This window comes from Corvus moneduloides, chromosome 12 (genome assembly GCF_009650955.1).
Source record: "Corvus moneduloides isolate bCorMon1 chromosome 12, bCorMon1.pri, whole genome shotgun sequence".
Classification (NCBI taxonomy): Eukaryota; Metazoa; Chordata; class Aves; order Passeriformes; family Corvidae; genus Corvus; species Corvus moneduloides.
In genome coordinates, this window is record NC_045487.1 from 10,056,421 (window position 1) to 10,082,636 (window position 26,216).

The following is a 26,216-nucleotide window of genomic DNA, read 5'->3' on the forward strand; positions in this document are numbered from 1 at the left end:
TGTTTAAATGGCATCCTTAACTTTCCATGAAGGGACTAAAATTCTCTTTGTCTTTGGGTATAATCACACTGCAGAGCTGGTGACATTGGTGTGAGGGTTTCAGCCTGCCTGTGGTGAGCTCTGACAGGGAAAAAAAATATCAATTGTCAGCAAGAAGGATGGGTTTTAACTTCTTACTGAGCTCTAGAAAGGATGGGCCAGTGGCCATGGCACTTGCTGTGTGTAGACACCTATAGTTTCTCTGGAGACTTCCTTGGTGCTCTTAGGCAAACATCCCCACCATGATCCCAGCTACCAACAGCACATTGGAAGTAATGCTGCTTCTCCATTCAAACTGAGCTAATGTTCCTTACAAATGTGTTTCAGGACTGCTGAAGAATTGCAAGCCTCTCTAATACTTCAATAATTTAGAGCAGTTAAGCTTTGTAGAGTCTCGTCTCTTTCACAGGATTAAAAACTTCATCCTTTTGTGGTGTTAACCTGAAGCCAAGTGTGTCTGTTCTCATTTTGGTTAAAAAATAAGTCAGGGAGGAGGAAAAGCTATATTATAAATTTTTGCTTTGTGCAAAAATCTTTCCATGAAGCTCTAAAATTCTTACTCTATATTAAATTATTTTAGCTGCTTGGAGTATCTTTACAGTTAAAATTCTTAGTTATCGTTGCATAAATATATGTTGGATGGAGAAAAATATGCTACTGCTACTTGCTGTGACAGTAACATAAAGGGACAACACTGAGTTTATTTTTTTCTGCTTGGTGTTTCTTGAATGTGATATCTTTATTTTTAAAATGGCTTTGAAAACTCCATCTGAAATATTTATAAAGCACAGATATTACATAAGGGAAGAACTAAAAAAGGGAGCCTCTGGTAGTGAGTTCTTAAAGTAGAGGATGTAATTCTCCATTTATCTTTCAAAAATTAAGCTTTTCAGAGGTCATATCTATTAAATCCAGATAGAGCGTCACATTGCTGAAATCTGACTTTTAAAAATCTTTATTTGAAAGCATTAGCTTTGCCATCTGCATGAAGGCAGCAAGCTACCCAGTGACAGGTAAGAACATGAGTGACAAGGACATTTGTCTGGAATGGGGGAAGCTTGGAACTCAAACGCCAGCTTCTTGCATCCCAGAAGAACCCTTACTTACTTGGTAATAGGTTATTAAGAAATATTCCTGTGTTCCTTTTTTACCTAGAACCCCCCAAACAAACTCAAAAAGAAGAAATAGCAGACATTGAAACACCTCCATATTTCATGCTGAAAAAACTCACAACCCACTGTTATGCCTTGCTAAGTTAGAAAAATGCTTTTAGTTATTTTTGTGAATTTATTTGTATATAGGTAACTTTAAAAACAGATGCCTAAATCCTGTTTTCAAAGTACTGTCTATCGAAACACTTAGTTGAACTGAGACTACACAAACAATTGAAATATTGTGGTAAAAAGTAAGTAAGCCAGCACTGGAAGCCAACTTACACACCAGTGTCTGCTCTAGGTCCTCTGGGAGCTAATTCGTGGTGCATCTTGAATGCAATTTAGGTCAGATTTCTCCTAAAAATGGGTTATTCTGTAAGGTACTTCAAATTCCTTCAGTCTGGGCACCTTGGGGCTTGCAGGTCATCTTGTTGTATTTATCAAGTACAACTCCATCTTGGAAGTCAATCAATGATGTCTCTTCAGTGGATGTTGACTAGAGAGGTGGACCTTGAAAACCTATCATCTACTGAAGCAGACACCTGAGCTAATTGGAGTGTAGTTGTGTCATCCCTTTACCCATAGTTACAGGATGCTGGACTGTATGGCACAAACATCGTTGTAACAGAAAACCAATGTATTACATGATAAAGATTAGTTTATTGATGGAGCTCAGGCTTGTGCAGAGCTGTGGGGATAGGTCTTCCATGATGTACCAGTAACTATTCTACAATGTAATAATTTAAAACCATTAGCAGCATGTTGTTGTCGTCTTTCATTTTAATTGTCTTATGTCTTCTACTGTATGTTTTTTAGCACTGGCACATATGCCAGACTTTAAAGAGTCTATTGTGGAATGTTTGTCACAAAGAACCAGGACTAAAAGGCTTGAGGGCATGAAATAAACATGCATTTGCATTAAAAAATAATTGCTGAAGAGTTTTGCTTTTTGTTTTTGTCTTGGAGGAAAAGATGAAATCTTTCTGCATTTGACTGGTGCAGAAACATCCAGACATGAGTCTTCAGAAGTGCTGCAGGATTGCTGAGATGTCGGGATGAAAGCAAAACCATCTCATCCCTCCTTGTGCTGGTCCACCCACCTTTCCTGCTCCTTTGGTTTTAATACTCCCTCCAGACTGGAAAGGCAAACATGTTAGACCAGGAATCCTTTGCTTTAGCTGCCTGACATATGGTACCACATAATCTCTGTTTCATTTTGACAGTGCCAAAACCCAACAGCCTCGTACAGCAGCCTTGAAATTTAATAGGATGAACACACAATGCCACAACAAAGCTGCTGTGTGGGGTGTGTAAATCTGTCCATCAGTTAACAAATTCCTTGAAATACTTGTTTTCAAGAAGTTGTTGATCTGATCATCAATTGGTTTGTTGGATGGGGTTTGTGTGATTTGGTTTTTTTGCTTCTTCAACAGACAGACCCTTGTTTTTGGCTGTGAGGATGCTGTATGTGCAGGATTTCTATTTCTAGCCTCCTGCTGCTGTTTTGCTGACCTCTTTCTCACTCTGTAGGGAAGCACAAGTTAACACAAAGATTACAGTAAATTTGTTCTATGGTAAACTTACATCAAGAGAAGAAGCAGGAAGGCACTTCCACAAACCAGTGATGACTGCATTTCACTACAGTGTGGCTCATATATCACGGGAAAGGACAAAGTGGTTTGAAGTGCATAAGAACATCAAAGGCCCCTTGTTTTTTCAGGGTCACAGACAGATGGAATCTGGTGTATGGTAAGCCTATATAAAAGTTATGGTCATTTGGAAATGGGAATGGATGAAACCAAAATTGGAACAAGATGTAGCCATAAAGGCAGTACATGGCATGATAAAAGACTATTAGCTCAGAACATTTAAAATAAACTGGTTTTAGTCCAGTTTTGAAGGGAGATATTGGGAAATTTTTTGGTTGTTTTTTTTCTTTCTCAGAGATGACTAATTTCACTTTTGGTGACTAGAAAGCTTTTGTCTTTTGTTTTGGATATTATTTGTCTTACTTTGCAGTCTTTAAAGAAAGAGTCACCTTAAGGATCATGCAGCTTCAGTGTTGCTGTTCCTCTTCTAAGTTGGCACGATGCTTATGTAGATAGGATTTTTCTGGAAATCCCTATTTCTGCCAATCCCACTCTTGAACATGTTCTCCACACTGTCATTGTAAAGAAAATTAAGAAATGCCTCAGATGTTTTAATTGAAAAATAGTATATTCAGTTCAGGTTTTTATCACCAAAGAAATACTTCAGTGGCCTTTTTAAAGCTTCTCTTTCCTCCTTCTAAACTCAACAAGTAAATATAAAAGTTAGTTTGATTTCTTTTGTGGGACATGCAGATATAAACTCCATTTTCCACCTCACCTTTTATTTCCAAAAGAAAAACACAGCCAGATTTTCAGAACAATTTTAATTATCTCTTTGTGGTTGAGCAACTTAATGGTTTGGCTTAATTTCCTCCAGCACAAGTGTCAATAATTATGAAGATTTGTTTTCCCAACATTTACCAGTCTCCTGCTATGGGGAAAACTTTGCTGCAGTCAGTTAATTGTTCATCATAATTCATGCTTTTCTCCTCTTTTTTTTTTTCCTTCCTTTTTGAAGATGGTTTTAAGTTTAAGTTTCAAATTCTCAAGTGTGCTTTAACACTGCCTCATCTGCAGTGGAGGAGAGGGGGAAATGGGGAGGAGAGAGGAGGCATCTACTAAAATTGACCTGCATGTCTTCACATCCAAATCCAAAAACATGATTAGCATTTGCGAAAATAATGTTACACGCAGGAAATAATTTCCTGACTAATTTACAAAGCAAATCTAGAAATCTACCGCCAACTCTCATATTTTCTATAGATGCAAATCATGGTTCTTGACTTAAATATTCCCAGATAGATTTATAGCTACTAAGTCATGCTCTCAGTCATTCATCCAACAATCTCTCTTCCTATTTCAGGCTGTGAGTATATTGTCTTTTTAAGTGTTTCCTGATTTGAGCTTTTCTATGTTTAGATGATACTTCCCATAAACTTGTTAGGCCTTGACTGCTAGGCATGTCAAACAAATTGCATACTTTTTTTGGATATGTCACAGATTCCACTTTATTAACAGGGTTTAAAAACTGCTGAACTCAAAGTCATTTTGAGAAATACAGAGTTTGGACCTGATTTACTGGCACCCTCTGTTTTGGGAAAGAGACAAATTCTCAAAACAAATGTTACTGGATTATAAAATTGAGAGTTGAGTTTTTTTTAATGAGGCTTGAAAAATTCGGTGAAATAGTCTTTACCGTAATTCTTTTGTAGTCTTTGTCTCTTCCTCTCTATCCTGCTAGCAGGAAAGAAAATGAGAGAAGACAAGGAACAGTTCAAAATAAAGTGCACATTTCCCTCTAGTTCTCCTGTTGAGAATTAGTGGAAAGTAGAGAAACAGTAAAATTTGACTGGAGATTTATTTGACTTGCGATTTCTAGTCACCTTTTGAGAACAGAAGTTTCCTGAACTAATAAACCAGTCCAACTTACTTCTGTGTGGAAATATGCTTTCTTCAGCTGAACTTCACTTTAGCTATAAAGTTCAGAAAGTGAGAATTTTCATTTTTGTAATGCTTCCCTGTTTCTTTGGAAGAACATTGCCGTGAGATTTTGGGGAAAGGAGCAGAGCCCAAGACATACTCTGGTTCGTGTAGAGTTGTAGTCTGAATGATGCCTTTACGTTTTCCCCTCTATAGGCAGAACTGCCTCATCACTGGAACACTCAGGACTTTTTGTGATTTCTGAGTTGCAAACATTCTTACCCTCCAAAATCTATCCTAGTCTCCTCTATTTACAATTTGTTTCTATGAGTTATAATTCAAGTATCTTACCAAGCATTCTCCCAGAAGTGTTCATGCAATTCCTTGACTCTAGGGCAATGGTACTTTTGGCTAGAGTTTGTTAAAGTAGTATGAAGTGTTAAGTTTAGAGTAGAAGAACGTGAAATATTTCAGTTGGAAGGGACCTATAAAGATCATCTAGTCCAACTGCCTGAGAAAGTCAGTGCTGACCAAAAGTTAAGGCATGTTTTTAAGGATATTTTTCCAAATGCCTCTTAAACATGGAGAGACTTGGAGCATCAACCCCCTCTCTTGGAGTCCTGTTTCAGTTGTAGGTTACATGTTCTGTTGGTGTGACTTACTGTCCAAAACACAAGTGAATTACAAAAAGAAAGAAAGAAGGTAGCCTAGTTCAGTGCCACTACTCCTGGAATGTTTTAATCCATTTTATCTGCACACTTGGTTTCCACACATAACTGAAAAAACAGTTACAGAGACTCTAGCTCATTAAAAGAATTGTGAAATGCCTGTAATGAGATGGCAAGGTGATAAATTTGGTCTATAAATTATTATTTTGCAGCACAGTTATTTTCACTTTGACTAATTCAAAGTGAGGTGTAACTGAGGTATTGATGTCTTTGTTAGTTCTATGTGGTAAATAAATGCTGATAGAAGAGGGCCAGCACAATATCTATTATTCTCTTGTGTCCTGTGTAAATCTGTAAGATACCACTTAATCACGGCTAATCACTGGGCAAATCTTGATACTTTGCACAGAGGGTAAATTTCATCCTTATACAATAGATCTCTTTGGATCTAACATATCTTTTAAGATTTGCTTTCATATTACAGGAAGCCATCTCGTCTCTTTAAAGAAATACAGCTATTTTTTTCCAAGTTCAGTGCTTTCTGCTTCTTATATTCTATGGCTGCTGAGCAATTCATTTCCCAAATGTTTACAGAGAACAGCTATGGTAAAGGGGGATCATGACTTTTTAAAATACCTGTTTAAAGAAGATGGCTCAATAGTGCTGTGTAATCCAGTGCAGCTTTTCTCTTGTGGCCAGAGCCCCTGGCAGAGTTGAATCAGTTTTATTCCATCAGAGCAAAAGGATTTTTTTCTGGTGTATTTGACTATATTAATTCCAAGTATTTTCTCAGTATGATGTAGCATATTTTAATTGAAATATCCAGATAGAGTATTTTATTTTTATTTGCCTTTAGTATTGTATTAGAACAGTGTAAGTTATTAGACTCTTCTTTTAATTTACGACTGCTATTTAACCATACTGTGAATATGTAGTGGTGATATAATTTTATGACTAAGATACTGGAAAATTCATCTCATCTGCAGTCTTACATTCTTTAAATTAAACATACCAAACATTAAAAAAAGGTTTTTAAAATAGACATTAATTTTCTCACAAGTAGATTCTAGTATTAATATCTAGGCTTTGCAAATGATACAGCCCATATATAGGTTGTGATTTTTAAATCCTGAAATATCTTTGGAACATATTTATTTCCCCTTTTGCATTGCAAACTTAGAAGGGGAACAATACCAGATAGATTGTTTTCTCTAAACAGAGAAAGTTTTAAACAAAGTTTTAAGTCACTATAAAAATAAATCTTTTCAGGTTTTGGTGGTTTTGTTATATTTAGTGTGTTTTGCTCAGGAAGGATTCTTCACACAGGATAAGGCTGGTTTTTAGTGTGAGGTTTTTTCCCCCTTTTGTATTTATTCTGCATCTGAAGAAAATTCTCCTTCTGGTGGAAGGAGATTTATATATCCATAGCTACATCTCTGCCTACCTTGAGCCAATTATAACACTATGGCTCTTGCGCAATTTTGCAATTGTATTCAAATGGTAACAGGCTGTGATCTGAAAAAATGTATGTATGGTATACATGTGTGTTTCTATGGATGCCTACACAGAATATAATGTACAAGCAAGTTCAGCAGATGACCTGTCCATCCAAGCTTTGTTGCATTCATACACCAGTGCAATTATTTTCTGATAATGTGGTGCCTTTCAGAGATGATAAAATGCATCAGGTATAAAATCTCAATGCAGATAAGCTATGTAACCTACAAATATCTGTGGTGTCTCTGTTTCTTCCAATTACTTTCATATAATTTGTATCCAGTAATAGATAATAGGTGTGTTTTCCGACAGTCCTGTTCCATCAGTCTGAGATCCAAAATTAAAGCTAGGTTCTTCACAAGAATTTGCTGTTATTTAATCAGTTACAAAGAAAATTTGTTTAGAACTCTGAGCTAGACTATAATCCAAATCACTCTTTTATAGCTGCACAGACTTTGCAGAATTAAGGTGAGCGGAAAATAATAAAAATCTGTTCCTGTCGCAGCAGCAAAGAATTATAGCTCTGAAATGGATTTCTTGCATAAGATAATTATATCCTAATCACAGCTGTGTTTTTCAAAGTTGTGCCAATTTTACAACATTCATCTTTAAACACCTGGACCTGTGCGTTGTGATAGTGTTTCTGTGTTGTATTTTACATATTTGATGAATACTGTAAGAGCGTGGCTCTCTATTTTTATTTATCATTTACGCCAGCTGAATTTAATACTCAAAAGCTGATTGCTAGCCTAAAGGCATAAGGCTGCCTGTGCTGATCCAAATTACTTTCTGTTGAAGTGCTCCATAGATGTTAATGGACTTATATCAGGCTCCATATGCAATAGATATGTATACATTCACAGAGTAGAAGGAAACTTCAATGAAGATTTCTGAGGTCTGTCAAACTTAGGCAGTTTTATATCACGAAGACTGTATTTCAGTTGGGGTTTATGTTATGAATTTGGAAAAATAGTTGCAATTACTAATAAACAAAAGGTTTATGGTGTGCTCTTGTCCATGTATTCTGTTTGTGCATCCAGGAAGATGTATGACTCTAAGGGCTGCTAAAAAAAGGTTCTGTTTAAATCCTTCTAAATACCAGCTCAGCATAAGTGAAGAGTGTGAAATGAGGCCCACTGAAATAGCACTTGAAAAAGCCCAGCAATATTTATTGTTTTCCTTGTAGTTCAAGTTTGATGTTAAACATATTTAGGAAGAAATAAAAATGTTTTAATGCTGAAATGTTAAAATGCTTTTAAAAGCCAAAACCTAGATCACATTTCTTTCCAGACTCTCGGTGCTGAAGTTTCCACTTCATCTGGGTATTTTCTCATTGGCTTTTCTTTGTTGATCATTTCTGTTGTTTCTGTTTGGCAGTATTAATTAACACAGCCTCTCTTGCCTTGCAGAGAACATATTAACCTTTCTTAGTTGCAGAAAGGAAATTGGGGTGGAGGTGGTAAAACTGATTTAAGGAATATCCTAAAGGAAGTATAGTGCAGAGATGGAATAAAATCACTGTATTTCAGTCTGACCTTGCTATTGCAGCTACGAAAGCTCCATCTATATGTGGTATATGTGGTGGAAATTATTTAGAGGATCTAAGTCACCATCTTAATGGGTGAAGGCAGTTCTATAAGAGGCTTGGGTGAAGCAGGGCCATCCACAAGAGTATGTAGTTCCTTGTCCAAATCAGGGCAGGGAATAGCCACAGTGTGCAGCTGCACATGGGTAGAGTCAGAGCTCCTTTGTCTCCCAGGATTTCTCAGATAAAATACATAATAAGGAAACTCGTGCAGTTTTTGACCTTTAAATGTATATTATAGTCTTTCATTTCATGGTTTTAAATAGCTATTTTCTTATTATAATTTAATAAATGTTATGCCTACAAACCTGGAAAAATTGGCTTGTTCCATCAATTTCAAAGGAACACAAAGTACACTCTGTACTGTGTTGTAAAAGTTTAATAAAACTTGATACCATTTAAAATAGTCTTTGAGAATTGCTGACACAATGATTCTAGGTTCTTCTTGGCTTATATATAGCCTGAGCAGTGCTTGCAACGAGAAGCTGATTTGCTGAACTGGTAATTGTTACTGTAGCCACACCAGTCTCTGGGCGTAATGTCTTTTTAGGTCTCGGTGCATTAGACTCAAATGAAGGGTAAAGACCATCTCAGGGAACAGTTTGCCTGAGGGGGTGGGATTTCAAGTGAGTAGATAAGAGCATTTAAACTGTTCTGCCACTGTTGAATGACAGCCATATTTTGTAGGGAAGCCTGGAGTGGTGCTGGGATGAATGCATTGAAATAAAAGACAAGTCAGGCTCATAGCTGTCAGCCAAACCCATCTGTGAAGTAAGATGAATGGACCTTTGGATATCTTCTTGTATTAATGTGTATTGTAGGAAAGAAATGCCTAATAACACTGGGGAGGAGCGGATCCTCATTTAATAGTGTGAGTTCAGTTTTCGACATGGGGGTTGCAAATGACAGCCTTATATGGCTAGGGAAAGCCAGTTTTCAGAAATAGGCATCATTCTCTGATAAATATTCATGTCAAAATCAAATAAATTTGGAATTTGCTTGAGTTGTGACAGTGACTCTGGCCAAAAAATATGCCTTCATTTCTATGACTCCCAGTCCTTGCTTTGCTCTGTCCCTTTTTGGTGCTGCAGGAGTCTTGCTGATGCCTCTAAGGGTTAATGCGACTGATTGAAGAATGTAAATGCAGGTGTTTTTTTGGGCCTGTTAGGCCTCAATGAATTCTGCTAGTTCTGAGAAGCTATTAGAAGGGAGTAAAATGCTGGTAAGCTCCTTCCTCAGAATTGATCCAGTGGTAAATCAGGGCTGCAGAATGTCCCTTTTGAACTGAAGGGACATCTAAACAAGAAGTTTTTCACAAACCTTCTATAGTGATCTCTATGAGAAAAGATACCTGCAGTGAGGAGGGGAGGAAAAGCCTCAATATTATTTTGTGTAATTTGAGCTGCTATTAATTTTTATGGAATTTTCTGTTAGCCTTTCCTAAACAAGGAATAAAACCTTCTACTACTTGCCACAATATAAATATTTTATTTAAAGAGAGCTGTGATGAAAGAGAAGGAGACAGAGATATTCATTGCTGAGGAATTTCTGAAAGATGGAAATTCCATCATAGCTGCATTTGACCAATTCTCTTTTAAGAAAATTGTTCTGAAAGCCTGGTTATAATCAGTGGTTAGGCAATATGAAATAAAAATATGCATTAGAAAACCATGCTTATGATTGGCATCAGTTTTAAACCATCATTTTACCTTGGACCTGTGGGACCTTCAGCTCATAATGGAAATGCTTGAGATTTTGAGTCCTGCAGTCCATCTAAGCCAAGCAGCATAATTCAATAACTGATGGAATTTTTGGGGTGTAAAGATGAGAGAAAGATGGCTTTTAGCTTATAGCCCTGTTGTACGTATCTGTGTGTGGTGATACAACACCCAAGAGGACTCCAAAAGCACCCCTGAATTAATAAAGCTGTGTGCAGTGAGAACAGCCTTGTTGCAACAAAGCAACAAAAGCATTGTCAAGGGGAAGGGAGAAAAAGAAAACCCCAGAAACTTGTCTCTCCTTTGCTAAAAGAGTGCAGTAGTCAGCCAAATGGTCATGTACGCAGTACGTTCCTTTTATTTTTCATTTTTTTTCTTGGTTAGTGTACAACAGAGAACAGAGGTGATGGGCAGAGTGACAAACCCACAATGACTGTATATATTACAAAAATAAGGACAACGCTTACAGGAAAGTGACACAGCAGATTTAAAACGTGTGGTAACATTAAAAATGTTTATTCTGGTTCCCACACTTTTGGGAGTTCCAGGCCTATGCTTTTCCCTTGGCATGAATCTGACAGAGCACTTAGTGCCTACTGAAGGCTAAGTCAAGTATAGCAGCAGGGCTGGGCCCTGAGGCCTAAGGAGCAGAGTTCATCATCCATCATCCCCTGACAGATGATTTTCTGGCTCTCTATTACATAGGGAGAAAGTGTTCACAGAATGCACACTAAATATGTGTACATTTATGAGAAGAAGAACCTCCTTCAGAAAAACCTCCTTTTATTCTTATCCTCAACCAAATTATCATTGTTATTAAAAACATTTTTATCAGCTTACTTAAGGAAAAAAGTCAGGGAAACAAAATTAAATTAAAGTGGTAACAAGAAATCAGAGCTGTACAATTTCCTTTAATCATGTTTCCTTGGAGTATGTAGTGTTGGGTATTTTTGTTTAAAAACCAAACACACAGAGAAACGAGTGAAAGTTATATGTAAATTTAGCTAAACAAAAGTTCCAGTCCTTTTATGGTCAAGAAGATTTTTTTTTTTTTTTTTAGGGTTTTTGGTGGGGTTAGGGTTTCTGTCCATGGTTATGGAAGCAAGTAAATTCTAATTCCGTCTTCTGCCTTACCCACTCTCTCCAGCTGAGGCTGGGCAGGTTCTTTTTGTTGTCTTGCCTTTCCTACCTTTCCAACAGGTAAAGTTCACCAAAGGAGAACCCTCATTTGAAGTGATTTTTCTTAACTCTCAGCTAAAGCCAAATAAATGAAAACAGCAACTGTTAACCCAGAATGTGCTTTGGCCCCGTCCTGGGAGTGTGACATGATAAATACTCTGATGTTTTTGAGCACTGTCAATAGGATCCAGCTGGCTGTTTTAAAATGTGTGGCATTTACAGATGCTTTTCCTTTTCCTTTCATATCTGCTCAACTTTGGTGGACTAAACACGTATCAGCAAGGCCAAAATGTACAATACAGACCTGACTGAGTTCCTTGGGTGTATATGGTTTTTAATAGCATTGTATGCATTAAACCACATTATGTATTTCTGCTGAGGTTAGAAGGAAGCATGGGGTCTGAATTTTGCTGTGAACATGCTGTTTCTCTTTGCAGTTTCTTCTTTTTGCCCCTCTGTTTAGCAGCTTGTTATGGGTGTTGTAGTTGGTGTGATCCAAAATTATCATGGATGTGTATGCATGCGGTGCCTGTTGTCCAAGTCTCTAACACAGCAGAGAGTAAGGTGTGTTAGAGGCTTGTAGGTGGCCCTAACCTGATCTAAGTCAGCTCAGTTTTGAGCATGGATGGGCCAAGATGGCTCCACAGGTCTCTTTTGGCCTAAATTATTTTAAGGTTCTGTGATCCTGTGTTTGGTTTCCTTGTGTACAGCTAGCAAGAGCTCATAAAAGCAGACTGGTTTGTCCGTAAGAGCACAGTGGCCTTGGGGCATGCTGATCCACCCAAGTTACTTCTTGGCAGGAGGAGCCCAACCTCTGGTTCCCATTTTGCCTGCTTTTATAGCTGTTTCTGCATTTGGTGTGGGGTTTTGCCATGATGCAGACGATTACTCCTCTGGGTAGGTACTCATTGCTGCTGTGGTTGAGTAGCTGGCGCAGTAAAACAGATGAGTAGATGCTTTGAAGGAGCTAGATGCATGAGCTGGCACATCAGGCAGGCATAATAATAATGCAGTTCTTGCTACACTGCCTTGTGGCATGCTTGTTTGTGAACTCAGGGCATTCCTGGCAGGAGTGATCCTCAGCACTGAGTCATCCAGAGAGAGAAAACAGAATATGCTGAGCTACCAACAAAAACCCGTGTTAGTGTGTTGTGTATGTAGCTGTTCATGTGCTGAGAGCACTGAAGAGTGATTTAGAGACAGCTGCTTGGTGCTCTGATGACTGTACCCAGGGAGGTGTAAAGGAGAACCCCCAAGATAGTGGTAGAAAGATTATGGTTTCTGGCAGACCAATGGTCAGTAATTAATCCTAGCTGAGGAGCTTCTTCTGCTGCTTTGCACTGGCCTTCTGCAGCTTTAGCTGTGATTGCAACTGATCTGAAATGTTTTCTGGGCATCTTTAGAAGAAAGCCTTTTTATAAAACAGAATTTTTGTGCTCGTTTCCAAATTAAAGACCTCATGTGCAGGCACAGGCACATATCCTTTCTCAAGTGCAGAAAACCCTGACAGCTAAGGCCCAAAAGATGTGAGGAGCCCTTTCCAGAAAACAGATGGTCAGAAGGAAAGTTTTTGGCAGTGGTAGTAAGAGAGGTCTAAAACAATTTCACTTAGTATTTTGTTTTGCCTACTTGGGACTATTAAAAAACAAAAACAACCCACAGCCAAAAAAGCGCCCCAAACCAAAACATAAAACAAGAAAACCCCCTTCACAACAACCTGTACCCCAAAACAACTTCCTCCCAAAATCTGATGACACTGTGTGCTTGTAATGAAGCAGGAACATCTTGGTAATTCAGTACCTAACTGTGGTCACTGTGATGTAATTGATCAAATCTCATCTAAAATTTAATGCTTGAAGATTGGTAATGCAAAATGGTCTAGATTAAGCAGATGGGAATAGAGGGTTTGGTCAAGAAGGATCAGATTCTTCATTGTGATTGTGAATGAGTAATGATTTGACCAATTATTACTATATTTAGGGGAACACCAGCTGTTCAGTGATTTTAATTTTTTACTCTTTTCACCTCTGTCCCTCCAGTGAAGTTATGCGTTTTCATTCACTGCAAAGATGAAAGTATCATTCACTGAACACTCAACCATTTTGGTTTAATTTTCTTAGGTTTCTGAGAAAAGAGCCAGAAATCAAACCTGGAACTTGTTGCTGCTAATCAAATCATGACAGAAAGGTAAGAAACTAGTTTTATTCCTAGAGTTTGGACTTTGTCCCTTCTACTTCTCACTGCTTCTCACAGCTGTATTTCCAAAGCTTTGCGTTTTATCTTCTAGACATGCTTTCCTGGAATTTGATTATTTATCCATAAGGGTTTTCTTGTGAAATGAAACAGAGTCAACCAGCTTTAGTGCCTAGCAGAAACTGAAGCAAGTCCTCTATGTGAAAGATGCACTGTCACCCATGTAGTCAGTTACTGCATGAAAGACTTGGGGCTGCAAGAGCGTTGCTGCAAGATGGGACGTTCACACATATCCTTGTACAGTTTCTTTGGGATCATTCAGAATGTAGTTTGGTTCTGGGATTAGTGTCTGGTGACAGATTTTATACCAGGTGTTCTAACACAGCAAATTGTAACAGGATGAGAGAAAATGGACAGGCAATCCAAACTCCTAATTTCCCAGCTCCGTCACTTTTTGAGTTGTAATTTTACTCTTTTCTTTATTTTTATCTTTGGGTTATTAGCACAGATATTGCCAAGAACACTCCACATCAGCTATTTATGTTCACAAACCTATTTCTATTTGTTCCAGCAATCTCAGCCAAGAACATCCCAGAACAGACATTTTAAAAAACCTTTTGTTTATGGGAAATTTTACACATTGGATTTTCCAAACACTGAACTGGGGAGTGTTCACTGCAAACATCTGACAATACTTTAGGCTCTTCTAATTTTCTCATGACGTCTTACTAATATCCAAAGAGGGAACAACTGTTTGTTTTATAAACTACTCTGCCAGGTTTCTTCCAAAGTTGTTTCAGTCCCAAATTTTCTAAGCAGACATATGTGTCTTAAATACATTTTGTTTTGCTCCTTCTTAGTTAAAACTAGTATTTTCTCTTCATGGCATGTCTCAGGACTGGCTTTTTCAAACATATAAGGTCTGTTGTTGGGAGCTTTTAAACAAAAACTTAACTGCAAGTCTTCTGCAAAGGAGTGAATTTTGCCCTACTTCAGTGTGTCTTTAAGTAGATGTAAATTAATCACCGAACTTGGAATTCAACTTTGTCTTTTAGTTCTGGTTAAAATAAATGCTAGTGAATTTTAAAAGTTCAAATGTTCATCAAAATGCATACAGCACTGCCCTTGGGATCATACCTAATGTATTTGTTGGTAAGCAATATTAATATACAATTTGCAAAGCAATAACCCAAGTCCCAAGTGAAAAGGAAATGCTACGAAGCTAAAAGGTAAATAATAAATGCTGATGAACAGGGACTCTGGAAAATCACAATTGGAAAAAGTGCTAAATCCCAAGGTTTTACTTGTTTTGCTCTTACTTATTAACTCAGGTACAGGGTTTTTCTGTTTTCTACTGCTGCCCTGGAGGAAAGGTCTTTGTCACTTCAGATGAAAAAGACAGTTTTCAAAATGTTACCAACATGTTCTGCCCTGTTCAGCCAGACTTACTAAAATAAGGAGGTATATTTGGCAAGCAATAGAGGCAACAAAGGAGAAGCTTCTGCTGAATTATTGGTGATTGTTGATAATAAATGATTTGCTAGATGCTGAGGAAAATTGCCAAACTATTCATTTTTCATTCCTTTGTTAGTTCATGGTACACTGATAGTGATTAGTTGAAATGTATAGGAAAATGGGCAGGCTTTCCATGTTAAAGCAAGTCTTTCAAACTTCATAATGGCTGGCAAGGACTCCAGTCCAGGAAAACACAGAAGTTTCAAATGCCCACAGACTTAAAATTAAGCACAAGTAAAAGTGCTTTCTGGAACTTTGGTTAGGGATCTTGCTTTGATCAATGAATAAATCTATGAGTCTTAGCAGAGCCACTCCAATGCACGAATGATGCCAGTGATTTCAATCACAGTGCCTCTGCTGAACTTGTGATTGCTACCTGACCTGCCAAGGAAAAGGTGACATGAGCCAGTGTGCTCAGAGAAACCATTGCTCCCATGTTACAATAAAGCCAAGATGCTGGGAGATAGAAATGCTAAATGACTGTGAACTACCCTCAGAGCAATACCATGATGGCTGGCTGGAAACCACCCTGGAAAGTAGGGAAGCAAAATCTTACAGGGGACTGGGTTCCAAAAATGGCTGAGCAATTCAAGTCTAAGGCAGCTGTCTAGCTGCCTAAGTAATGTAAAAGATTCAGGCAGAATAGAAATAATTGCAGTGATATCACTGGAAAGAAAAATTAGTTGATGAAGAAAGTGTATAAAATTACCAACAATAATTAAGGCAGCAGGTCTATAGGCTGAGTAATTGTGTTTAAATGCTGAGTGCTGTGTGTATTTCTTACAGAGAAAATCTAAATGTTTATGGTAAGGTAATGGACAGATGTAAATTTATGTGCAGTAAGAATTTTTCAAAACTATTTTTTAATAACAAAAGTAGCTTAGATAAGGCAATATACACGTGCAATTTAAATAGTAAAATTTTCATTAATACATCCCAAATCTTATACTTCACTACTGGTTAGAAATACTCATAGACTTTGCACTAAAGGTATGGTAGCCTTACAGGCTGAATTTGTACTAAGGAGGGAGAGAACTTTAAGGGAGAGATGTTTCATACCAAAATCATGTCACCATGTGACCTCACAAAATTTTACAAGAGAGTCAAAATCTCCTCAGTACTTCATCACTTTGTACTATTGAGGTGAGGACTAGATGGGACAGTGACATCTTGGGATTAAGAAGTACACAGAATCCTGTACCCTGTTCTGTTACAGTGTGGATACTGTAACACGTGTATCAAACAAGGAGGCCCATGGAAAAGAAATATATATGGACCGATTCTTGCTAGATGTTTCAGAGATGTTTATTTCTCCAGCCGCATGGCCGGAGCTCTGCCGAAGAACTGAGGCAATCACGGGACCTGAGGGTCCTTTGCCCACGCAGGGAACACAAAACAACCAATGGGGAACGAGGCTGGCCAGGGGCAGGGAAAGCCCGTGCCTCCCCCCAGGGACCCTCTCCCACATGGCAGGGAGGATGGGCCCCAACATTTCACCCCTTTATTTTTAACAAAGAGAGATTTAAAACTTAACATTGAAAACAACTGGATAAACATAACAAGAACCGTTTTAAAACAAAATAAGCCACCTTCCTGAGTCTTTAAATGTCCAAACAGATTCTCTGGAACATCTTAAGGCTGACAGAAGGGAGACAGGACTCTCTGGGCATGCTTTGTGGGGAAACTGAGGCAGGAGAGGGTTTAATTTCTTCCCTCCCCCTTTTCATCTCCCCTCGGCATCAGAGAGAAGTTGTAGGGAAAGCCATGGGGTGAAAAACAGATTGGGAATACACTGGGGGTAATAGGATATAGGGTAAAAGGGAAAGGTGGGATTAGGAAAGGGAGACTGTAGGGGGGGCTTATAATGGAGATATTGTCTAACATGACTACGATTTTTAGCATATATACTACCTTTCACAGAAACACCATCAGGCCCAGTGACCTCTGCTGCTTGTAACTCTTTTCTACTTTGTACAATTTTGAATTCCACCACCTCTCCATCTCCCAAGCTTGGGATGTATTTTTTAGGGTTATTCTTTTTAATAGCAGTTCTATGAATGAATATGTGTTCTTGGTTGTCACATCTTGTTATAAAACCATAATTTTGTTTAACATTATACCATTTTACTATTCCTAAAATGTTAGCTACGGTGATTTTTTTCCTTTTTCCAAGTGGTTGCTGTTTTCTGTCTCGCTGTGTTCTTGCTTTCTCTTTTGCTTTTGGGGCTGCTTGTGCCTGCGCGCTCTTCCCAGGCTCGCATTCAGGGCCGCGCGGGCTGGACCGCACCACTCAGCTCTCTGCGCTCCGCCGTTTCTGCTCTCAGCTGCACTGCCACTTCTCTCGGTCGGGCATTCACGGGGCTCGCTCCACCACACGCTGCGCGGGGCTGGGCGGACACTGCCGGGTCGCCCCGCTCCCACTATGCCTCGCTCCGCTGCTGACACTGCGGCTTGCGTGGCTCCGCCCGTGCGCGGGAGCTGCCTCGCTGCTGCTTGCAGAGCGCTTGGTGCATGTGGCCGAGGCTGTATGGTCCCTGAGCCAGGCTTCCTTTTGCCAAGACACAGCTGCCATTGCTCAACAGTCTCGGTAATTAAATAATATTCACGAAAATATTCTTCCGTTGGCGTGTATTTTGACTCAAAAATTAACTGTGTCCAAACGGTGTTCCAAAAGTCTTTGGTAAGAATTAAATCCCAAGAAACGTAGAAAAAGTTCTTAAACAACCATGCCAGGAAGTGTTTCAGTTACTTTTGAGCTTGAATTAAGCTAAAATTTACAAATCGTTGTTCAAGAATCTTTTCAAGTTTAAGATAAATGTCCATATGCGGCTCTGAGAGCCAAGAGTCTTTCCACAGTTCCTCCATAGTTTAGATATGGAATAGCAAAACAAAAACAAGAAGAGGAATCCAAAGTTTCTAGGGTTTACTCACACATCAGTCGCTTAGGGATCGGGGATCGTTCTGCTCTCAATTCTCCACCATTTGTTACAGTGGGGAAACTGCAACACATGCATCAGACAACGAGGCCCGTGGAAAAGAAATCTATATGGACCGATGCTTGATAGATGTTTCAGAGATGTTTATTCAGCTGCATGGCCAGGATCTGCCGAGGAACTGCTCAATCACAGGACCCGAAGGTCCTTGCCTGCGCAGGGGAACCCAAAACAACCAATGGGGAACGAGGCTGACCAGGGGCAGGGGAACCCCATGCCTCCCCTCAGGGCCCCTCTCCCAGGGCTACATGGAAGGGGGGAAGGGCCCCTGACACTGTTCTACTGCTCCAACAGGGGATACATGGACTCAGAGAACAGTGACTTTGATGGAAAGCACAGAATTTAGTGGGGTTTGCTTTTTTTTCTATCCAAAAGATGAAATTTTGAGAAGAAGGGACAATTTGCGTTGTGTATGTGTAAAAAACACTGCTTTTGTGTTCTTCTGGGATAGTGCACTGATTAGCAGATTATATGTTGAGCTCAGGTGTTTATGGATACGCTGGGTCTTATTATCTGGTATCTAAGTACAAACGCTCCTGTTTATTCTGCAAATGTTTATATGTAGGAATAGTCCTATCAAATAGTGGGAGTATCTGTGAACCTTGAGAAAGAAGGCCTATGTTATTAACCCACTCTGTGAGTTGACACTAAAAAAAAACTGCCTCAGAAGCTGGCTCTTATCATTCCTGAACCAAATGCAGTTGCTTGCTGAACAACAGCATTGCCTCTGTGCTGAAAAGAGTTACCTTGGTATAGCCAAAGGCTCAATATTTGGCTTTCTAAGCAAAATTACTTCATTCATAATAAAAAAAAGTTGTGTGGGCTGAGTATAACAGAACATGAAAAAAACCCACCCTGGTATGCACACACCAGAAACAGAACAATGCCATTATTCAATAATAACAGTCTCCTCAAAAACATTTACACCTTATTGGCATCTCCAAGTCAAGAAAAGAAAACCAGTTTTAAGACAGTGAACTAAAATTCCCTTTCCAGCCACAATATTTCCTTAGAGAGAAGAACTAACTCTTTGTGTAAAGTAGGGAACATGCTACAGGACTGGCCAAACCAGCCTCCAGTGGATAGTTAATCTATGGTTATAAAATTATATTGTTCTTTGTATTAGTCTTAAGTGACTTGTGCATATGCCCATTGTCAGCTTAGAATGTACCACTGTGAAACTTTGGTTCCAAGGGCTTAAACATTTTGTCATATGAAAAGAACTGAAAGTAGCCTGTTTTTTTCAGCATTTGCATCAAACTCTAGGTGGCTAGGTTAGAAAAAGGCTTTTCTGAGCATTTCTCACAGGGGAGGAGAAGGAAAATATTTCTAAAACTTCTTAACTCTTGCTGTTCTGTCTGAGTATCGTTTGGGAAGAAGCCTTCTGTCTGCTTACAATGAACTGGCCTGTACATTGTTTTTATTGCAGGTGCTAAAATTAGGTAGCTAATCAGCCACTGACTTATATAAGCAACTACAGTCTCCTTTCAGCAAATAATTTAAGTATTTAAATTTGTGTAAGGATGAGCTAAAGTGTACAATCAGTGTGAGTTCTTTGAAACTGGGTGTTCTATCTAGTAAGGAGTTCTCTGTTAATCTGGAATCCGACTGAGTAATGAGTCATATTAATAGTAAGATCTATTGGAGAGATGAGGCCAGAACCAATACAGTTTGTGGCCCAGGGGACTTATTTTTGGTGTGTTTTTTTTTTTTTTTTTTTTTTTTGTAGTTCCCCCAGCAATTTTATTTTTTTCTGCTCTGAAAATCTATACTTATACTGGCTTTTCATCTTGGGAGCAGGGAAACAGAATAGTCCCTTCAAGAGAAAACACAGAGATTGGTGGGGGACCCTGAGTTTTAGATTTGGGGGAATTAATTTCATTTTCGGGTTTGAAGAGCAAAATGCTGTCCTCCTCACCCCCCGTCTCTCGAATCTGTCTGAATCAGGCTTAAACCACAAGCCCTGGGGTGCCAAAGGGCCATAGAGGACAGATTCTCTCAGGACTGCTTGGGGCTCTGTGAATTGCCAGGCTCCCGCTCCAGATGAAGTTGGGATCACCAGAGACATAATTTTAGTTTATAGCATCAGTTCTTCTCCCATGGAAGTCTCCACAGCACTAAAGCTTGGCAGAGCAGTGGTGAAGCCCAGCTAGCCTGGGGAGAGGGAATGGAATGAGCTCAACCTTTCCACTGACTGGAGGGATTGCGTTAAGAAAAAAAGGTATGTGGTGATGTAGTTCAGAAGATCTCTAGTGTTGCTGTCTTCAGGTTTATGAACTTAGATATAGTTTAAAGGCAAAACCAGTCAAAAATAACACCGATCATTCAATAACAATTAGTGGGAGAGAAAAAGGTGTGACTAAAAGTTTCAGTTTTTAATTTGGAATACTAGGCCATCCTCCTAAACTGTTTAGGTGGGGAAAAGGCTTTTGTTTTCTTTTGGTGTTTTTTTAACATATATTGCTGATTCTCTAGATCTGTAATAGTGGTACACAGTAATATAATTTAATTGGCTGTATTAGAAAATATGTGCGTACAGAAACCAGTGAGACTGCGTGGCGTGGTCAACGCTACTGTTGTGAGAAATGAGGACTAGTTATATACAATTTCAAGCAATGAGAGAAAACACCTCCAAAAAAGTGAATTTCAAACTTTGTAAGTGGCTCAGGCATCAGTGAACCAGTATTGCTTCCAGGCTTGTCATGATGAGCTGTATTTCAATTCCAAATAGCAAATAGCTTTGCTTTGTAATCAGTCTTTGGCCAGCATTGTCTTTTCATCCGTGTGCCTACAGCCCTTGGTGCTCCAAGCCTTCAGGCCTGGCTGAGAGCTTTTTCATGTACCACGTGGTGGGTAATAATAGAGGAGGCCTTCATCTCTCTAAACTAAACCCAATTCTTTATTAAGAGTGCAAAGGTTCTGAGTCTGTGGATTGTGCTCCAGCCATGTGCATGCAGAGCAGCTTAACTGGTGTCCAAACTCCAAAAAATGAAAATCCTGTTCTTTCACCCAAAGTCTGGGGGGGATGGTGCTGCAGAAACTGTCTTTATATGAGTATTTCAAAAGAATGCCCATACTAGAACAAACAGCTAATAAATGAATAATTTTTTAAAATTAGTCGTGTGTATACACAAACACACATATTTTTATATACACACATATATGTAGTTGTAGGGAATTCCTTCTGGAGGAAAGTATAATTTCTTATATTTAGATTTCTTGCATTTTATTCCTGAGAGTCTTTTTCTGTCACTGTTAGAGACATATTGCTGAGCAAGATCAGTAACTGATCTGGCACTTCCAACTCATCTATTTACCTGTGTTGCTCAGAGACTGAGGATTTGAGGGAATGAGAAATGCTGGCTGCTTGGTGCGTGTGTGTTCTCCGTTGAAGCTAGAAACAGTTTAGCGACTTGCCTCTGCTTCACTTTGTAATTTGCTGACATGGGTTCCTACCGTCACGCTGTTCTTTAAAAAGACTTTTTGCTTTAACAAAATTGCTTTGACATTTCGGATTAAGAGAATGTTTATCTTGCTCAAAAGAGCTGACGTTTTTGACAATTATATTGTCTTTATTAATGCACAGGCAATGGTTTGTAATCTTGATTTTTATCTACCAAAAAAATGAGGTGTTAAAAAAGTAGAATACTTGGAAATGTAAAGGCAAAACTATGAATTTAGAGATACAGTGTCAGCTGATAAGATTTAGATCACATTATTCACTTAGGGAATAAAAATGAGTATTTGAAAAGATATATAAAAAGCTAAAGCCTCATCATTTTGCTGCTTCTTTTGGTGTATTTGCCAAGGGACGCAATTGTACATTAGGAAAGAAAATGATTACTGATTTGAGATTCTGTTAAATAATCTCTTGGTTGATTTCAAATTTACTCCAAAACCTGCAGTTTCAAACTTGTTATGCAAATGCAAGGATAAATCTACCAAGTCTTACTTTCTGGCATTGTTCTTATTTGAAATTTGGGTATTAGCATGTGTATGCACAGTAGTAATAACTGAGGGTCATAGTACCACTTAAGATTGAATGCTGAGTTGATAAAATCTTTTTTCTTTTTTTGAGGGTGCTGTTTTCATGACTAAATGTGGATCTTTTCACATGGAAACAATTGTGTGCAGAAAATTGCTGGAGCAATTTTGTAGGCCGTTTTTAATTTAAAAATTTGCCTGTGCACAGTGCACCCTTGTTTCTGCCCAGAAACATATTTTAACAGTCAAGTAATATAAATTCTTTAAAAATGGCGGTTTGAAGGGAAATACTGATAACAATCTTAGCTACTTGATTGACAAGAAACTCAACATGACCTGGCAATGTGCCCTGGCAACCCAGAGAGCTCATCTGTAATCCTGGGTTGCATTCCCAGCAGTGTGACCAGCAGGTCGAGGGAGGGGATTCGTCCCTCTGCTCTGCTCTTGTGAGACCGCACCTGCAGTGCTGCATCTGGCTCTGGGGCTCCCAGCATAAGAAGGACATGGATTTTCTGGAACCAGCCCAGAGGAGGCCACAAAGATGGTCAGAGCACTGGAGCTCTGCTGTGGAGACAGGCTAAGAGAGCTGGGGTTGTTCAGCCTGAAGAAGAGAAGGTTCCTGGGTGACCATGGAGCAGTCTTCCAGTACCTAAAGGGGCTCCCAGAGAGCTGGAGAGGGACTTTTCCCAGGGGCATGGAGTGATGGGCAAGGGAGAATGGCTTCACACTAACAGAGGGTAGGTCTAGGTTAGATGTTAGGAAGAAATTTGTTACTGTGTGAGTGGTGAGTTCCTGGAAAAGGTTGCCCAGAGAAGATGTGGATGCTCCATCCTGGAAGTGTTCAAGATTAGGTGGGGCTCTGAGCAACCTGGTCTAGTTGAAGCTATCCCTGTCCATGGAAGAGGGGATGGAACTAGATAGTCTTTAAGGTGCTCCAAACCAAACCATTTTATGTTTCTGTAGCAATTTTAGTAGCAGTTCCTCCCATACATTGACTTTTCATTTATTTTTTCTCTTCCCCAGCTGCAAATGGCTTTTTTTTTTTTTTTTATGGTTATTCTTTTTTACCATAGACTGTTCATGCATTGACCAGAAAGTTCTCTGCTGCTTCCTTTTTGTAGTGGGTTTTCATGAGAATTAAAACTCAAATTAGTTACACTGATGGGAGAATATTTGAATTATTTAGTCAAAATTGATGCAGTTACTTTCCAATTTCAGGACTTTCTTAATTTAATTTTTTTTTCTTTCATGTTTAATGCCTTTTTTTTTTAATCTAAATGGTGTTTCTGCCATGTTCATCAGTTTTTATGCTACCATGTAAATTGCTTCCAAGTTTTTTTTGTGGTGATTTACACAATTTATCTATTAGCAAAACTGTAATATTAGAATACAATAACTTTCTGCTGCATGCCATAAAGTTTTCAAGTAATAACACTTTTCTCTCAAAGACATCTCAGAAAACAATTTAAATAGATACTTTTACTGCCATTGACTATGGCATTTCAGGAATTTTTCAGTGAATTTGAGCTCCTTATTAAGCATGGAAAGCAGGTTAGTATCTTTTAGAGTTATTTCTTAGAGCAGAAATTAACTGAGTTATTTCTCAGACAAAGTAATTATAATAGTGTTCATGATTTTAAATATGTATTTCCTTCTTGGTTACACAACTGATTCTTAGTGCTTCATTCCTTACTGACTGCATGGTTAACCTTAATGTATGCACAGGCAAATTCAATTTTGCTTTAGTAATTAGAATGCATTTTGAGGGGGGAAAAATGCAGCAGCATGCATAGCAATGTTTGGTACTATATATATTATACGTGTATTGCAAAGAAGAGATCACAGATGTAAGTAGGCCCATTAGCAGAGATATATTTTTTGCATTATTTCTGTAAATTTTTTTAATTGCACTATAGGTATTTTTAAATGGAAGAAGAATCAAAGGAAAAAACAGTGTCAGGAAGTTTAGGTGATGCAGAGTGAAATAAGAAGTGAAGGAAGAGTAAATTGATTTATGTTTTTAGGAATTGTTCAGAAATCACATAGCCTATAAAACTTGTCACGAGATTTTTCATAAAGCAAGAGACTTAGAATAGAAACAGAATCAGATGTTAAGTCAGAAAAAAGAGCTGAGAAATAGTGACCATACAGAGCTTGTATGTGTATATTTGTTTAAAAGACAATGTATTTCTGTAATGTATTGTAGTACTGTAATGTATTACTGCCAAAACCCAGCTGCTGCATTACAGTTGTGGATTTTTATTTGATGAAAAAGGTGTCCATGATTTTGGCTTAGGGATTCTTAAAAGGGGACAGACTTCACAGCAAGTTATGAAATACCTGTCCAGCCAGAAACAGGTGTATGTAAAAAGAGACAAGGTTGTAAAATATTACCTGGAGTTTAGAAGTCAGGTAAGACTCTATCTGTCTAGCAAAAGCAGTTTCTAACTGGTGATGTGTATAAAAATATTCTCCTTGTATGCAAGTCTTTCCACAGATATGTAATGCATGGGCTTTTTCACCTCTCTCAAACAGCCAGAGGTAGCCCCACTTAGAGACTAGACAGACAGCCACTTACTCGACTGACAGGAGTAATTTCTGATCTGCTGACTGCAAATTTGCTGGAGCATGATCTACTGGCACTGGGAGAATTGCATTCCCATTGCTCAAGTGAAATGAGGTTGGAGTTTTTGGGCAAAAGAAAGGGTAGTGTGAGTGTCCTCCCTCCTGTCATGGTTCAGGCAGTGGCAAGAGCATTCCCAGGTCACATACAATTGTTCCTAAATGTTTACTGATTACTTGACAATGAAAATTATTACTCTGGTAATAATTACTGACCTGGTTGAAGATGTTCTATCTCCCCACTATTGTTCTTCAGGGTTTAGAATTAACTCAAGTCTTATGCTGGATTCAAAATCAATATAATAAGTAATTTTATGGTTATTTGTGCCTTAATAAAGCTATGGGTAAAGAACTCATTAAGAATCGCTTACTTATGGCCTTGTCTCTCCTTGGCCTGGAAGCTCCTTAGAGCAAGATGATTGAAGTCCTTGCCAGATGACTTGTACCCTTCATCCAGTGGTGACTCTTCAGAAAGTAGTCTGTGTAAGAAAAAGACACATTGCATAAAAAGATGTGTGATTAATCAGTACATATTTGTTCATGTTTCAACATTCTCTGCCTTTCTGGGAATATAGTAGCAATGAATAATTTTTAACATCAGAGGATACAATCAATGAGGGTTTTGACTGACTAAGGATTTCAAGGTTTTTCCTATGAAGAAGTCAGTTGACATTCATTAGGGCTTAAAAAAAATTCAATACAACATTTTCGACTTGAAAACCAAAAAGTTAAGCTGAAAGGTGTTTCATAGAAACGTGCCGATGCTGCTGAAATCTTTATTTACATAAAAAAGTCAAAATGAATTGTCAGCTTTTAGATTTTGCTTTAAGAATATTGAATACGTCATTTTCTATTTACTGATGTCTATTTCGTACATATGCAATATAAAATATACTTTGTATTTTAATACTGTGAAAGTTTTTTCATTAATTTCACATTCAGAGGAAAGTGCATAATTATAGTAAGTTGATTTTTTTTGACACAGGGAATTCTTTGTGCTTATTTAGATATCAGAAAAAGAAAGAAAATCCTGAATTTCCAAAAGAATTCAGATTCTAGCTTTTTGTAAGTTCTGTGACTGTGGCAGCAGTATGAAAAGCTTCCTTTTACATTAAGTAAATACACTAGGGGGTACTATCTTAATTTTTATGAAAAAGTAGCAAGATGGTGTGGTTTTTTTTTTTTTTTTTCTATTTACTTTGCAACAATAACATAGTCCTGGCAGCAGCATGAAGCCCTGGTTTTACAGCTGTATAGGTCTTTCTGGATACTGAGACAAAGGTGTAAAGCAGCTGGGTCATTCAGACCCTTGTTGCTGTATAAAGCTTATTCAAAGAGGTATACTTCAAGTTTCAACTTTTTCGATATCTATCGTTTGCCCAGAGTAGGCTCTCTAAAAAAGCACTCTCCAAACCATCCCCTTTCATTTAGAAATTAGGAGAGTCAGGCAAGCCTCTCTGTAAAGCTGTTCAAAGAACTTCCAAACAGGAAAGACAGCCTATATCCTGCTGCTGTTGCACATAAGAAATCATTACTCCTATGCTCTCATCTTCCTGCTCC

At 38.4% G+C, this 26,216-nt stretch overlaps 1 long non-coding RNA gene across 1 annotated transcript in view; it reads left to right on the forward strand.

Annotated features, from left to right (window-relative positions):
* The window catches only part of LOC116450000, a 95,461-nt gene that overhangs the window by 47,816 nt on the left and 21,429 nt on the right, over positions 1-26,216 (forward strand). Inside the window, exon 2 of the long non-coding RNA XR_004242626.1 lies at positions 13,470-13,536. This is a non-coding gene — a long non-coding RNA (uncharacterized LOC116450000). The remainder of the gene's footprint in view (positions 1-13,469; positions 13,537-26,216) is intronic.